Below are 17,604 nucleotides of genomic sequence, written 5' to 3' on the forward strand. Positions count from 1 at the left end.
TGGCAAAATATTAGGGACTGGTAGCCCGATGTGCCTTTGCTAGGTCTCAATATATGTGCTCCAGTGGATTTTGAGAAATTAACGTTCAAAAAAAGATATATATCTGTAACAGCGCTCCGCTTCGCGTAACGGAGGTTTGCGAAGCTGATTGGTCATTCTGTCACTGGGCTATAGTTGGGCTACATCTGGCTGATATTTGGGCTACATTTGTTTTTTTGTGTGTCTGGCGGCCATCTTTGGGCTACATTGGGCTACATTGGGCTTCATTGGGCTACATTCGGCTAATTAGCAAATAGCTCATCGCAAACTAGGAATGGTAAAGAATCGCTATTTATTCCTTAAAGTTCGCTATTTAGGAAATGCTAAAAACTTTGATGATATATATGGCGGTTCATCTCTAACAAGATAAGAAGCATAGGGATACATTTATGATGACTGGCGCATCACCAGGGATGTGTTAGTCATTCTTTGCCGCTGTTCCGTCACCTATGGTGTGCTGCATTTACAATGCGGCGCATCATGGGGCAAAAACAGCACAGATGCGTGATGTATCTGTGCCGTAAAGGTGGCGCATTGCTGGAGTTGTATCGCAAGTGTGATGAAGCTCCAGCAAGGGTCGGGGGTGCCCCTGTCGCAGGGTTTCTGTTGTCACACAGAACTGTGGACAGAGGATTGGAACCTCGGCGAATTAGGGTGTCCCAAAACTCACGTTAGTAATCAAAAACTCCTTAGCAAGCTAGGTACAGTGTCACATTGGATATAACAAACTCTCAATGTTTAGACAATCCAGAATATGAACTTATAGTACCTCAGGATACGTGGAACTCATGAACAGTCGGTCGTTATAGATTTCTTAGAAACCAGAACATGGAGTTAAGAAGAACAGATGTGTATTTGAAATGTTTATTTACTAATGCCGTCTTCTCAGGCGTAGTACCTTAGATAATAAAAGTACACATATTATCAGTAGCAAAATTACCAGCATAGTTACTAGTACATAAAAAGTGAATGGTGATAGTATGTTAACATGCTGTAAATGAATAAGAGTTAGCAACACTTATAAGCAGCCGCGGGCCGTGGAGGGAGTTACGGTGAGGCAGGGAGGCGGGGAGGGGGAGAAGCAGGGTGGAGAATACAAGTACACATATTATCAGTAGCAAAATTACCAGCATAGTTACTAGTACATAAAAAGCGAATGGTGACAGTATGTTAACATGCTGTAAATGAATAAGAGTTAGCAACACTTATAAGCAGCCGCGGGCCGTGGAGGGAGTTACGGTGGGGTAGGGAGGCGGGGAGGGGGAGGGGCAAGGTAGAGAGGGCTCCACCCTGCTTCTCCCCCTCCCCGCCTCCCTGCCCCATCGTAACTCCCTCCACGGCCCGCGGCTGCTTATATCTCACCCTCCCTAATACACATATTATATTATTTGCTAAGAAGGTCTCTTTGTGTTGGTTTAGGGCGTGCCCATACTTTAGTGTCTTAGATTTGAAGGAATCACATCACCATACACCAGCTCTCTCTTCATGTGAACCGCATCAACTGTTGTGTATGTGTGTTCGGCAAAGCAATATAAAACCCGCCTCATGCCCAGAATTGGCAGAAGTTGCACTTATGTTATGAGTATGAAGTCGTGGAGATCAGACCTCATAACAATTCTGTATCGTGTTGTTCTTGAAACTTTAGCACTCGCTGTACAGATATAGTTTAACAAGTAAAGCAGATAGTAGACCAATAACATATTATTCTCATGTAAACCACGATGAACTACTAGGTGGAAAGCTAAAGCAACAACTAAGTGTCGTGTGCAGAAGTTGCAAAAAAGGAAAAATGGCGTTTAAACCGGTAATGAGCCCATGCTAACTTAACACGGTGTAAAGATATCCAGGACCTAGATGACACCTCCTCATGATCCGGAAACGAACTGAATAAGATAATAGAAGTGCCATCTCATGAGAGCAGATTGCAAGTTTATATGTGGACGGTCCGCAAGGTAAAGCATTAAAAACTAGGAAAATTTAATGCTAAAGAAAAATAAAACAGCCAAGTACTTTATCGAGTCTTAAGCCAATAGGCAAGGTAAATAATAAAAACTTGACAAATAAGTCAATGAATTGTCAATGAAATGCTAGTACTCAGCATATCAAACATGAAAAAGGTCTATGACATAACTGTGTGTGCAAAATAAGCTGCAACAGCCTCCAATAGGAAGTCACCGTCTTCATCCGAAAACAGTTCAGCCATCCAATTTAAAAGCGGAAAAGAACATACGTGCTCTCCCAGCACCGGATCCTCTATCACCATCAGAGGACAGCTCGGTGGGTTTTCAAGAAAGCTCTCTTCCAAGAAAGACTGTGCTGCCGCCAGTAAATTCCAGGGACCAAGTAGTCCATGCATCAATGCCACAGCCATAATCCTTTCGCCAGGACAAACCAACTCGTGAGTAATGATAGGAGTCATCAGCTGATTAAAGTCGACGTCAGGAGAAACCGGTCCGCAGAGACACAAATCAATGGCCCAATCGAAATCACAGGTCAGGCAGTGAAATACAGGCTGGACACAGGTGAAGTAGGAGAACCGAAAAGATAATCCATATGCCGTGCTTAATATCGCCAACGGCATTGTGCCATAATATTCTAGCATGCGATTGCGGAACAGTGTCAGCAGCTGCAGGGTCGGAGGTTGCATAGGAGGGACATCCATATTTAAAAATGTAAAAAAGCACAAGAGCGTCCGCTGGTAATGCAAGTAAAAATGCCAATCCACGAACCAGAGTGCAGAAAATACAATGAAAGGAAGCAGGGATGACTGCAAAGATTTTCTCAAATGAAGTCACGAGACCACTGGTAACAACTTTAAAAAAGTGTGTCAGGGACTTTGTGGAGGATGCGTTAAAGATAGTCGGAAACATGTTGCTGAAATTGAAAGGCAAATCTTAATTGAAAAGGGTGTGCACCTCTGTACGGGTGTTCGCTATGTGAAGTACGAAAGTTTCACGGGCCGAACTCAAGGCCACCTCTCTCTGAGACAAAAGAGCTCTTATTCTTGCCATGCCGTTGAAACGTGTCCCAAGGTTGGTATTTGTGGCCAGATTGAAAACTCCCTATGTTCATGTGTGGGAGGAAATAGAACATTTCTGCAGCAAATAACCCGTTCACTTACTGTTACGATAAAAGGAATACTTTTAATTAACTCAGAACAATCTTCATTATTGAGCATCAAATAACTACCATTTTCCAACAACTTGAACGTGGGGATGATAGCAGGAACTGGCGTGCCTTGCAACACGCAAGCCATATTTGGTCGGTGTTTGTTGCATGAACCGTGTAACTGTATGTGCCTACACATTAGTGAATGATCTGGCGTCTCAGTGCATTCCTCTCCATTCAGATAAACTTCTTGATCATCTTTGAAACATCTGTATGTGTATGGAAGCGACCAGACCTCATGAAGAAAAGCACTACCTAAAGGTTCATAACGACCTATTGGTATATATTTCATACAATTTGAAAACTTATATAAAGCAAAAGGCAGCGTTATTAAACCGTGGATAAGGCATGTTGTCAAAAAACCCGCAATCCTCTGCTGATGATGTCACTGAGCATGTCATGAATGATGTAATATGTGACATCATCAGCAGTGGATTACGGGTAATAGTATCTCTAGTTTACTCCCCTATAGCTGTCTTTATTTTAACATAAGTGTGTGTTTCCCTCCCTTATACTTACTGTTTTTGGTTCGCTTCCAGTTCGCGTACCGGCGAGCGAACTAGGAAGCGAACTAAGAGAAATAGAGGTTGGCACAGTTCCAAATATTGTACCAATTTTTTAATAACGGGGAGGTAGTTCTGAAAAGAACTTTTTTTTTTATTTTTCTGAACATTTTTTTACTGTTTTTGAATTTTTCGGTACAGTTTTATATTTTTTTGGATTTTTCTTGGAGGGGGCAATGAAAACGATTCATTGTAAAGGGCTCAACAGGAGCAACAAAACAAAAAAAAGAAGTATTTATTATTTTGGGCGTTTCGGACAAACTTGCATATGATAGTCAATAGCTCTGTTGATCAGAGTGATGCTTCTTTCTCCGTAGGAAATGAATCCATCGCAAAATACGCAGGTGTGTTTTACTTCACCAAATCTCATTTGTATATTTGGCACCATCTCCCTGCCCTCTGGTCCCGTTACTTCCGGTACAACAGATCTTCTGGCCATAATAGGGAGATTATCTAGGTCGTTCCGAAACTGTGCAGCACTGTAGTTGTTAGGATGCCACCTAGTCATATGGCGATGCATTGTGTAGTTTCCGAAACTGTATTTTTTGTCGGTCCCTCTGGACAGTCTATCTTGACATATAAGGCAAGTTACGTATCTTGCATTTACTTTTTTCTGACCTTTGGGAATTTTAAAAAATTGCCAAATGAAGTTTTCTTTCCGGTGAGACGTCCTGGGCTGCTCAGGCAAAAACTGCCTCTCTTCGTGCTCGTCCTCCTGTTCCTCTTCTTCTTCTTCTTGTTGAATTATAACTTGAGCAGGTGGTCCACTCTTCCTTGGATGTGGTGGAGGTGGTGGGGAAGCACCAGCTGAAGCTACTAAAGAAGCCATTGCTCAGTGATCACAAAGGGTCTTTCTCTCACAATGATGAAAGTCAGAGTGAGGAAAGAAGGAGGGATTTTCATCATTTGGGAAAAACAAGAGTTCTCAACCAATCAAAAGTGTTCATTTTAGATTATATGACCTAGTCTTACATCATTAGGAAACCAAAAGTGAAATGAACCAATGAAAAGTGTTATTACCAAGTCACATGACTTGCTGTGTTTACGTTAAGCGCTTTGCAGGGCCTCCCGGTTTGCTTCCAGAAACCTGCGCTTTGCGACTCGCTTCGCGTACCAGTTCGCTAACGTAGCACGTCATATGACGTATCACGCGACAACGTGAAACGTCATGCGGACGGGAGGCGTCACGATGTTGTTTTCTAACGCGGCACTTGCGGTAAAGAAACGTTTACCGGCTCGCGGTCTATTTCGCGGCATCAAGGTCAGCTAACGGGAAGCTTCCCGATTCGCGAAGCGGGAACGAAGAAAAAAAAATATTTAAAAAAAAATTATTCATAAACATATAAAATATATTTTTGGATTTAAAGAAGAATACATTTTACAGCTACAGATATTAGCTGTTAAAAAACCAATGAAATTCACTGAAAAAACCATAGGTTATAGACCATATATAGTTAGGAATTAGCATTTACAAAACCTTGAAAATTCACTGAAAAAACCATAGGTTATAGACCATATATAGTTAGGAATTAGCATTTAAAAAACCTTATTTTACTCACACAAAACCATTGAAATTCCATATATAGTTAGTTGCACTAACTATATATCGCGCACCCGCAATCCACTGCTGATCATGTCACATATTACATCATTCATGACATGGTCAGTGACATCACTGATGACATCACTGATGACATCTCAAATGACATCACTGATGACATCTCATTTGACATCATTCTTGTGCTAATACGATAAACCTCTTCAGACTCTAATATAACCTTAGATATACTCAGTGTATACAGACACTCACACACTGCCACTCATCCATGGAGTTACTCACACACCCAGTCAGTCATGCAAAGAAACAATCTCACCTCCATTTCTTCAACTATACAGTTAAACACACCTTACTTATTGAAACATATACTAACACATATTTACTCTCTTATACAATCCCTGATACAAGTTCACAATGATCGATACAACCACTCACTCATTCAGTGGCTCTCATGCACAGTTATTTATATATGCCAACTCTCACATGTACTGTGTTTTACATATGTACTTACTATGACATGTAGCATTGAGATATCCATTCACTCATCAATACACTCATGCACACAGTCAACTGCCCATGTAGCTGTTTCCACATGCACTCTTGAACTCATACACCTAGTGAATAAACTGCTCACACATCTATGCATAGAGTCTCACACCTTCCAGCCACCCCCACACAAACTCAATCTCCCATAGAAATACTTGGGCAACCAATTAATAACACATATAGCCTCTCGTATAGCTAATGATCAACACATGCAGCAGTTTACAGAACAACAGACATAATGATGCACAAATTAAGACAGTTTAGTCACTAACCCATGCATTCAGTGAGACACATTTAATCACTCACTCATACAGTCAGTCATGCACCTACTAAATCCTTCATCCAGACACTTATACATCCACTCAAGACATATTTTAACTTTACAGAAAAATACAGTCACTGGATGTTGTCATCAGTGATGTCATCAGTGATGTCATTTGAGATGTCATCAGTGATGTCATCAGTGATGTCACTGACCATGTCATGAATGATGTAATATGTGACATGATCAGCAGTGGATTGCGGGTGCGCGATATATAGTTAGTGCAACTAACTATATATGGAATTTCAATGGTTTTGTGTGAGTAAAATAAGGTTTTTTAAATGCTAATTCCTAACTATATATGGTCTATAACCTATGGTTTTTTCAGTGAATATATATATATATCAAATGATCTTTGACCAAGTGCCTACCAAAATCTAGCAGAGTTTGTGCGCACACTTCATAGGAATAACTTTTAACACCCTCTGAGGAATTCTATTTTCCTATGTAGGAAAGATCAGAGATTATCAGCATTGCATTCACAGGACTTGTAGGTTAGTTGGTTAGTCGTATTATCGAAATTTAGTTAACATTAGATCATACCTTAATTTCCCAGGGATGATGAAGTCAAATGGGTTCTGAAATTATGGTAAAAAAAAAAGGCGCCGTACAATATATATATGTATTGACAGTACCTCTGCAATAAAAGGAAAAGTAGGAGCCCATTTGGTCTGTGTCCGAGTTTCTTTTGATGGCTGGCGAGACTCGTTGCAGCGCAATTCGAAAGCGGCATTCCTGATAGAGATATATATATATATATATATATATATATATATATATATATATATATATATATATTACCTACTGGCGATAGCCAGTAGGTATATATAGTTAGGATTTTTTCTCTATGGGATTTTTGAAAATTCTATGTCTAATAACTTTGGCGTTTGTGGACGGAATTGGCTGAAATTTTCAGGAAAATGGCACATTTTGTTTCTGAGAGGCCCCTGAAAATTGGGGGGGGGGTTCGTCCAGGGGGGGTCGAGAAAAAAGGGGGGTCCCAAAACGTGTTTTTAACATTGAGTTTTCCATAGGGCGGTTGGCCTCACTTTTAGCCCGAACGGCTGAATGGATTTGCACGAAACTTTGCAAAATTGTAGGGACTGGTAGCCCGATGTGCCTTTTGTAGGTCTCAATATATGTGCTCCAGTGGATTTTGAGAAATTAACATTTAAAAAAAGATATATATCTGTAACAGCGGACCGGGCAGCGCTCCAGTTCGCGTACTTTTCGCGCAACGGAGCTTTGTGAAGCGAAGCTGATTGGTTCTCCGGCTCTAGGTTTGATGTGGAGGTTTTAAAAGGGCCCCGCGGGGCAAAAAAAAAAAATAATAATAATGGAACGGCTGAATGGATTTGCACGAAATTGGCAAAATTGTAGGGACTGGTAGCCCGATGTGCCTTTGCTAGGTCTCAATATATGTGCTCCAGTGGATTTTGAGAAATTAATGTTCAAAAAAAGATATATATCTGTAACAGCGCTCCGCTTCGCGTACTTTTCGTGTTACGGAGCTTTGCGAAGCTGATTGGTTCTTCGGCGTCTGTAAACATTCCAAACAGTCCGTAGCGGCCGCCATCTTGTCTCTCGGTAGGATCGAGAGACAAGAGGAGGCCAAAGCGAAGGGGCAAATGACCATAAGGGGGCATAGTAGATCCTCCCTGACCCCCTAGGTTTGATGTGAAGGCTTTAAAAGGGTCTCGCAGGGCAAAAAAAAAAAATATCGTTTTTTTAGTTTTTTTGCGTGGAGTGCGCCCGGTTCGCGAACCGGGAAGCGTTCTGGGGAGCGTACTTTCTTGAAAATTAGTGAAAAAAGTTAGAGTAAAATAATAATTGTGAGTGATCAGATGTAGGGTAGCTCTGAGAAGAGCTTTTGGGTTTATGGTACATTTAGGTACTTATAAGTAGGTACCAATGCACAGTCTTAAATTCAGAGTGAAAATTCTGTTGCATGTAGTAACGCAAGTTATTGTTGTACAAGGAGCCCATTCCATGGTCTCTCATGTAAGCTGAAACAGATTTGTTTACATGTTTCCTCGATTTCTCAGTTTGTGGACAAAATTGATTCGACCACCTCCATTTCTGTCTTTGGCATATATTTGAATATACCAAGGCAGTCTGAGGAAAAAGTGCCATCAATTGCTCAAAGGTGTCCTTTAAAAGCATTTCCAGACCTACCCCAGTCAAAGTGCCCAAATCATTACCTCCACAGTGCACAATTAACAGGTCAGGTTTTGGCAAATGCATAAAGGTTTTCACCAATGGTATCAATTGGTGACATTTTAATCCTCTGTGGCCAAACCATTTAATTTCCACATCTTGTAAATTGAGGTTAGGTAAATTCCTGTTTTCAGCGTACCTCTGAGCCCAATAGATGTAACTATGTCCAACAATCCAGACAGAAAACATGGCGAGAGAAGGTTCTCCTGCAGTCAGATGAAGTGTGGCAATGAAATGGCAGTTGAAAAAATGAGAGTGTAAAATGAAAAAAACTGAGGAGTTTCTGTGTTAATGAAGCAGTAAGAGTGATTGGTGGATTTTGATTGCTGAAAACAGAAAGTTATGGTGCATGGATGAGTTCGTTGAAAGATGTATTTTGAGTGGCGAAGAAAAAATCATTAAATGAAAGATTGCACTGGATATGCAGGTGCACTGAGAGTTCAGAGTTCAATTGCAACATTGTTGTGTGAACTTGGAAACACCAGAGGTCTTGCAAGAGGTGGTTGCTATGCAGAAAAAGCAGAGAGGGGGCAGAGGGGGGAAGGGTTTTGATTTGAAAAAAAGTGAGGGAAGAGTTTTGATTGGGTGACATGAGAGATATGTGTGAAGAATTACAGCATTTCTGTGCTTTTGATAGCTGCAGACTCTGGAGTGCATACCTTTTGCTCTGCTGAAGACAAATTTGTGTGTTTCTGAGACTGTTTTGAAACTCAAAGTATTTGCTAAGGTGAGAAAAGATTTCTTTAATTTAGATAGAAAATAGTGTGCTTTAAGGAGAAAATTATGAAGAAAGTTGTGTTTTTCAAATGTTGCTTTGTGTCAAGTGTTTTACAAATAGATTTTGTTTCTTTGAGAAATTGTAATTGGAGAAAATGTGAAGTATTAGTACTGACAGGGTTTTTATGTGCATAGGAGCTGTGGAGTGTTTTCAAATTATGACTTGTAAATCGTTTTTGAGAAAAAGCAATGGTTTTAATATTGATGACAAGGACATAATGGTGTCTGCTTCTTTATAAGGTAATTGAGAGTCTCTGATGTTATTTTTCCCATTTCAATGTAAGAAGTTTGTCTGTGGAGCAAATTGCTTGTAAATATGCTCCCACCTGTGCATGGCAAATTTAGATTTTGAATGTTTGCGTTACATAGGCATGTTAAAGGTGACTGAAATATGCTGCAAAGGCAATCAAAAAACGCTTTTATGTGTCTTAAGGACATTTTAAGTCATTTCCCCATGTGCAGTGTTTTCAAATTATGAGTTGAAAATCGTTTTTGAGGTAAAGGAATGTTTTCAAAATTTATGTGCGCCATATGCCCCCAAATTTCTTTTTCAGGGGTGCAGCAGGGTGTTCTTGAGACACCCCTGCACCCTCGGAAAAATTCATAATTTGCGATGAGGTAATTGCTAATCGCAAATTGCACCTTCATTCCTATGGGCCTCCTGCTGCATGGAAATGAATGGGTAATTTGTAATTAGCAAATAGCTCATCGCAAACTAGGAATGGTAAAGAATCGCTATTTATTCCTTAAAGTTCGCTATTTAGGAAATGCAAAAAACTTTGATGATACATATGGCGGTTCATCTCTAACAAGATAAGAAGCATAGGGATAGATTTATGATGACTGGCGCATCACCAGGGATGTGTTAGTCATTCTGTGCCGCTGTTCCGTCACCTATGGTGTGCTGCATTTACAATGCGGCGCATCATGGGGCAAAAACAGCACAGATGCGTGACGTATCTGTGCCGTAAAGGTGGCGCATTGCTGGAGTTGTATCGCAAGTGTGATGAAGCTCCAGCAAGGCTCAGGGGTGCCCCTGTCGCAGGGTTTCTGTTCTCACACAGAACTGTGGACAGAGGATTGGAACCTCGGCGAATTAGGGTGCCCCAAAACTCACCTTAGAAATCAAAAACCCCTTAGCAAGCTAGGTACAGTGTCACATTGGATATAACAAACTCTCAATGTTTAGACAATCCAGAATATGAACTTATAGTACCTCAGGATACGTGGAACTCATGAACAGTCGGTCGTTATATATTTCTTAGAAACCAGAACATGGAGTTAAGAAGAACACATGTGTATTTGAAATGTTTATTTACTAATGCCGTCTTCTCAGGCGTAGTATCTTAGATAATACAAGTACACATATTATCAGTAGCAAAATTACCAGCATAGTTACTAGTACATAAAAAGCGAATGGTGACAGTATGTTAACATGCTGTAAATGAATAAGAGTTAGCAACACTTATAAGCAGCCGCGGGCCGTGGAGGGAGTTACGGTGGGGCAGGGAGGCGGGGAGGGGGAGGGGCAGGGTGGAGAGGGCTCCACCCTGTAAGCATGAGCGCAAAATCCGCTCCGATCGCGGATTTTGCGGATTTTCGGTAAATCCGCGATCCGCGAACTCTCGCGAATTTACCGAGAATCCGCAATCCGCGATCGGAGCGGATTTTGCGGTCAAAAGTTCAAGCCTGCATAATTTACGATGGCGCCGGCAAGCTGCCAGCGCCATCTTCAAATGGTTACTTAATTAGCTTCGACAGGAAGCTCTAACAGATAAGATAAAGCAGGGGCTCGAGCGCCTGCTTTTTTTTATCAGTTGGAGCTTCCTGTTGAAGCTAATTAAGTAACTTTTGCAGGATGGCGCTGGCAGGCGCCATCGTAAATTATTTACATGGTGTCTGAAGGGCAGGGTTCATTCTGGCACGACGGTCCTGGCACAAAAAATAAACCTCAACAGGAAACACTTGCAGATATCAATAACCCATGTGCCCTAGTTGCAGCTTAAATTCAGTGACTCATTCATCAGCCAAAAAATAATCGTGAGCGTTGTGGAGGCTGGGCAGGTGTGCCTTGTTCCCAAATATACCATCGAAAATCCGCTGTGATGCTGGTCTCTGACTCTGACCTTTTATACACACAAGAGGCATGTGCGCTCGCATGGAAGCCCCGTCCGTTTGGCCCCGCCCACACACTCGAGGTGTGCACCGTCTTCCCGCCATTTACCCACTATGATGGACATTTCACTCAAGGGACCCCTGCGCACTTCGGCGCGATTGCATAGTAACACACACTTGGTCGCTGGAACTAGTTGAAGCGCAAATGCAGTGACTCATTCATCAGCCCAAAAAAAATCGTGAGCGTTGGGAGGCTGGGCAGATGTGCCTTCTTCCCAAATATACCATCGAAAATCCGCTGTGATGCTGGCCAGAGGCATTTGCATCTTTGACTTTCACGAGCGCAATCCCCGTGCTGTTCCTGTGACCAGGGGCTTCTGTCTCTTAATCTGCTGCTCTGATCGGTCTCTGACCTTTTGTATACACAAGAGGCATGTGCGCTCGCATGGAAGCCCCGTCCGTTTGGCCCCGCCCACACACTCGAGGAAGCCCCGCCCCCAAATCCGCCGATCCGCAAAATCCGCGGATTTTGCGGATCCACGATCCGTGAATCCGCAAATTCGTGAATCGTGGATCCGCAAAATCCGCCCATGCTTACCACCCTGCCCCTCCCCCTCCCCGCCTCCCTGCCCCACCGTAACTCCCTCCACGGCCCGCGGCTGCTTATATCTCACCCTCCCTAATACACATATTATATTATTTGCTAAGAAGGTCTCTTTGTGTTGGTTTAGGGCATGCCCATACTTTAGTGTCTTAGATTTGAAGGAATCACATCAGCATACACCAGCTCTCTCTTCATGTGAACCGCATCAAGTGTTGTGTATGTGTGTTCGGCAAAGCAATATAAAACCCGCCTCATGCCCAGAATTGGCAGAAGCTGCACTTATGTTATGAGTATGAAGTCGTGGAGATCAGACCTCATAACAATTCTGTATCGTGTTGTTCTTGAAACTTCAGCACTCGCTGTACAGATATAGTTGAACAAGTAAAGCAGATAGTAGAGCAATAACATATTATTCTCATGTAAATCACGATGAACTATTAGGTTGAAAGCTAAAGCAACAACTAAGTGTCGTGTGCAGAAGTTGCAAAAAAGGAAAAATGGCGTTTAAACCGGTAATGAGCCCATGCTAACTTAACACGGTGTAAAGATATCCAGGATCTAGATGACACCTCCCCATGATCCGGAAACGAACTGAATAAGATAATAGAAGTGCCATCTCATGAGAGCAGATTGCAACTTTATATGTGGACGGTCCGCAAGGTAAAACATTAAAAACTAGGAAAATTTAATGCTAAAGAAAAATAAAACAGCCAACTACTTTATCGAGGCTTAAGCCAATAGGCAAGCTAAATAATAAAAACTTGACAAATAAGTCAATGAATTGTCAATGAAATGCTAGTACTCAGCATATCAAACATGAAAAAGGTCTATGACATAACTGTGTATGCAAAATAAGCTGCAACAGCCTCTAATAGGAAGTCACCGTCTTCATCCGAAAAGAGTTCAGCCATCCAATTTAAAAGCGGAAAAGAACATACGTGCTCTCCCAGCACCGGATCCTCTATCACCATCAGAGGACAGCTCGGTGGGTTTTCAAGAAAGCTCTGTTCCAAGAAAGACTGTGTTGCCGCCAGTAAATTCCAGGGACCAATTAGTCCATGCATCAATGCCACAGCCATAATCCTTTCGCCAGGACAAACCAACTCGTGAGTAATGATAGGAGTCATCAGCTGATTAAAGTCGACATCAGGAGAAACCGGTCCGCAGAGACACAAATCAATGGCCCAATCGAAATCACAGGTCAGGCAGTGAAATACAGGCTGGACACAGGTGAAGTAGGAGAATCGAAAAGATAATCCATATGCCGTGCTTAATATCGCCAACGGCATTGTGCCATAATATTCAAGATGGGGATTGCGGAACAGCGTCAGCAGCTGCAGGGCGGGAGCTTGCACAGGAGGGACATCCATATTTAAAAATGTAAAAAAGCACAAGAGCGTCCGTTGGTAATGCAAGTAAAAATGGGAATCCACCAAGCACAGTGGAAAAAATAGAATGAAAGAAAGCAGGGATGACTCCAAAGATTTTCTCAAATGAAGTCACGAGACCACTGGTAACAACTTTAAAAAAGTGCGCCAGGCCCTTTGTGGAGGACGCGTTAAAGATAGTCCGAACCATGTCGCTGAAATGCAAAGGCGAATCAGTATTTAAAAGGGTCTGCACCTCTGTACGGGTGTTCGCTATGTGAAGCACGAAAGTTTCACGGGCCGAACTCAAGGCCACCTCTCTCTGAGACAAAAGAGCTCTTATTCTTGCCATGCCGTTGAAATGTGCTCCCAAGGTTGGTATTTGTGGCCAGATTGAAAACTCCCTATGTTCATGTGTGGGAGGAAATAGAACATTTCTGCAGCAAATAACCCGTTCACTTACTGTTACGATAAAAGGAATACTTTTAATTAACCCAGAACAATCTTCATTATTGAGCATCAAATAACTACCATTTTCCAACAACTTGAACGTGGGGATGATAGCAGGAACTGGCGTGCCTTGCAACACGCAAGCCATATTTGGTCGGTGTTTGTTGCATGAACCGTGTAACTGTATGTGCCTACACATTAGTGAATGATCTGGCGTCTCAGTGCATTCCTCTCCATTCAGATAAACTTCTTGATCATCTTTGAAAATCTGTATGTGTATGGAAGCGACCAGACCTCATGAAGAAAACCACTACCTAAAGGTTCATAACGACCTATTGGTATATATTTCATACAATTTGAAAACTTATATAAAGCAAAAGGCAGCGTTATTAAACCGTGGATAAGGCACGTTGCCAAAGCAGCCAACCTTTTGGATTTATACTGGAAATGTTAAAGGAAGAATTACGGAGTAGGGCCTGTAAATCTTTAATGGACAACCGAGTAAAATTACTCCAACCATCATATTCCTCTAACTCCGGGATAGTAGGGGTGTTTAATTTTTTAGAAGTAGCCAATCCAAAGCATTTGGTCTGGGAAATTGTTTCATTCACAAACAACATATGATTTGGGATGAGACATGCACGGTGCAAAGCCTCAGTGCCTTGTACCTGCCAGGTTCGTGAACCCCAAACTGATGTAGATCCTGGATATCTTTACACTGTGTTAAGTTAGCATGGGCTCATTACTGGTTTAAACGCCATTTTTCCTTTTTTGCAACTTCTGCACACGACACTTAGTTGTTGCTTTAGCTTTCAGCCTACCTGCGTCAAGATCTATGCCTGCTTCAAGCAGGCGCAGGGTTTTGATGCAGCTTTGTCCTATCTGATTGTAAATGCGGCACACCGTGGGTGGCAGAGCAGCGGTGCACGTTAACTGGTGCATCCCTGGGGATGTGCTAGTTAATATAAATCTGCCCCTTTACATTTAATTATGTGCAGGGGACACAGAGTCGGTGAGGTTTATCCAAGGTTAAGAAGAGATGAGTCCTGTTCAGTGAAAAATTGGAGATAGGCTTCACCTCCTCTCCTCAGCATCGTTGGACATGGTTAAATAATAGCTGCAAAATGTTACTCTTGTTAAACAATTTTACTATTATAATCTCTGAGATTTGTCTCTTACTGTGCAACATCTCATTGTTGTTATCTTTCTTTAAAGATAAAGACAACATCAACATGAGCGACAATCAGCAATCAGTTGATTTCGACCTCATCATTGAACTCGTAATTGAAACATCAGTGGATGTTGATCCCTTGGATGATTTCAATCCTGAGGATGAAGAAGAACGTGATGAGGATGCAGATTTGTCAGAATTGTATGACATAGGATGGGAAGCTGACGTGCTTGAGCCTATGGAACTATAAACATTTATTTTATAAATTTATAATAAATAAAAAGTAAATATTTAAACCGTTTAATTTAAAAATAAAGACACCTTCAAAAACAGGTTATGTGTAGTGTCTTCAATAAAATATTAAAATATGGTCATAAAATTAGATCAGATTCATATATAAAACAGCACAGGTAAAATGAATATAAATTCCATTTCTTTTCTGCTATTTCTGTATTCTAAATTTGCCATGTACAAAAAAATGTTCTATGTAAAAATGTTAAGTAATGTGTTAAGTTTTTGATGACTGTTATTAATTTACTGTTGGGTAATAGTGGTTAATAACATTTTTTATTATATTTTACCACAGATTCAACTGCAGATTATTTCAAGATTTTAGGATGCCAAGCAAAGAAAGAGTGAGAAAGGCTGCAAAACGTCAAAGACAGCAGGTGAATGAAAAAAAGCAGCAGTCCTCTAACAAAAAGATTTGTCAAGTCACCAAGAAAGCACCGGGTAAGAGTACAAAAACATTCATAAGAAATATCTGTAGTAAAAAAAAATTACTACAGAAAATGTTTCAGTCCAGAAAAGGAGAAGCAATTCAAACGGTAAGGAAAGGCCAATGAAAAATGTTACTGCTAGAGTAAGAGATAACTCTATGCATGAAAGTAGAAGGAAACAACAGTTTAGGGACAATCGTAAACGAATGTTCCGTAACAGGATAATTGGCAATTTGTTAAAAAATATTAAGAAAGGTCAACAGAAAGTGTTTTTTTATAAGAGAAAAAAAATAGTTGAGAAAGTTATTGATCAGGCATTTGAAATTAAACGTAAGTTATTTATTTTGACAGTCAATAGAATTAGGAAGCTAAACAAGGCAATTTATGATTTCAAAAGAAATAGTAGATGGAAGAGAATAGTTAATCGTAGTAATTTTTGTGAAGTTTTTTCTGGAGAATGGATGCATAGTTCAAGCTCTGAGGCATTTTTTAATGAGGAGAGTTATTTCCAGGATAATGATTTGGTGCATGCAGTTGACACCAGTGGTCGAGCTTATGAATTGAAAGATGGTTGTCCAGTTGAAAAAGAAAAACTTGTGACAACAGAGATAGAAGAGGTGTTAGGTAATGAGGTTTTAGGGAGACGTCCTAAGGGTCCTGTGTACACCTGGAAGTGTAGTAGTATTTGCAGTGTACGACAGGATTCCATCAATTTGCTTTGTGATTTTATACAGTCATTTAATAAGAAAAGTTTGAAGCAGAAAATGAAGTTGTTGCAAGAATTAGATCCTTGCAGAGTGAGAGAAGTGATAGGTTTGCATGGTCATTCACTGGCTTGTCTTTCCAGGAGAGTATGCCAGAGTGTTTTTCATCATTTCAGGATGCTAGCAGTGCATCATAATAAAGTGAGGAAATTAGTTAGAATGTTGTATTATGCTAAGAGTCCAGCAATTATGCTTAAACAATTATGCGCTGCTCTTTTGCATGGTTCTGAAATAGATGTGAAGAATATATGTGAAGAAATTGAGTTTTGTTACTTTGGAAGTAAAGAGGAGAATGTTGAAATTGACCAAGAAGAAGAGAGTAATGTGGAAGATAGTGTACAGGTTTCCAGTACAGATAATTTCCAGAGGGAAATTGCGACGTTTGAGGTGAAATCAAGTGAGAGGCCAAATTTCACTTGTGTGTGTTGTCGACGCACTTATTATAAGAATCAGACTAAGTTAGTGGATTTATATGGAAAAAGTGAAAGGGAAAATAATAGTGAATGGAAGGATTTTACAACATACTTGATGGTAGAAAATTGTTTTGATTTGGGATTGGATCAACGTGTGTGTACTTATTGTTGTAACAAATTAAATCAAAACCAGATGCCTGCTAGAGCAGTTCATAATAATCTGGAATTGGTTGAGATTCCTTCTGAATTGAAGGATTTAAATACTTATGAATCTATTTTGATTCAAAGTATCCATCCCTTTCAGGCTATTGTAAGAATGGAGCCAAAGACAGGGAAATTGCCTCCATCAGATTTACAGAGAGGATTAAAGGGAAGAGTTGTTTATTTGCCTCTAGATTTGAAGAAAAACATTAACACAATTGGAGTAGAAAAAGTGGAAGAGGAACCTCTTGTTATCTTAGTTAATGGGGTTCCGACAAAGAATAAGAAAATATGGCAAGATTTAGTAGATGTTAGGAAAGTCAAAAGGGCAACATTGTATTTGAAAAAATATAATAAATACTATAAAAATGTATATGTTGCAGAAGAGGAAGTAAGTGAGGAAGAGGATAGCGATTTGTGTGCTGGTCAAATTGAGAAAGTAGAACCCTGTACTAGTGAAGAAATATATGAACATTATAGTGTTCATCCTTTGCATTCCAAGGAAGTCATGGGGAATGCTATTGAGTTGTTTCAAATGAAACAAGCGAAAGGGAGTCCCATTAGTGTTTGGGAGGAAAGTTTGGAAGCTCGGTGTTTCCCACAGCTTTTT

This window comes from Lissotriton helveticus, chromosome 10, assembly GCF_964261635.1.
Source record: "Lissotriton helveticus chromosome 10, aLisHel1.1, whole genome shotgun sequence".
In the NCBI taxonomy this organism is placed as follows: Eukaryota; Metazoa; Chordata; class Amphibia; order Caudata; family Salamandridae; genus Lissotriton; species Lissotriton helveticus.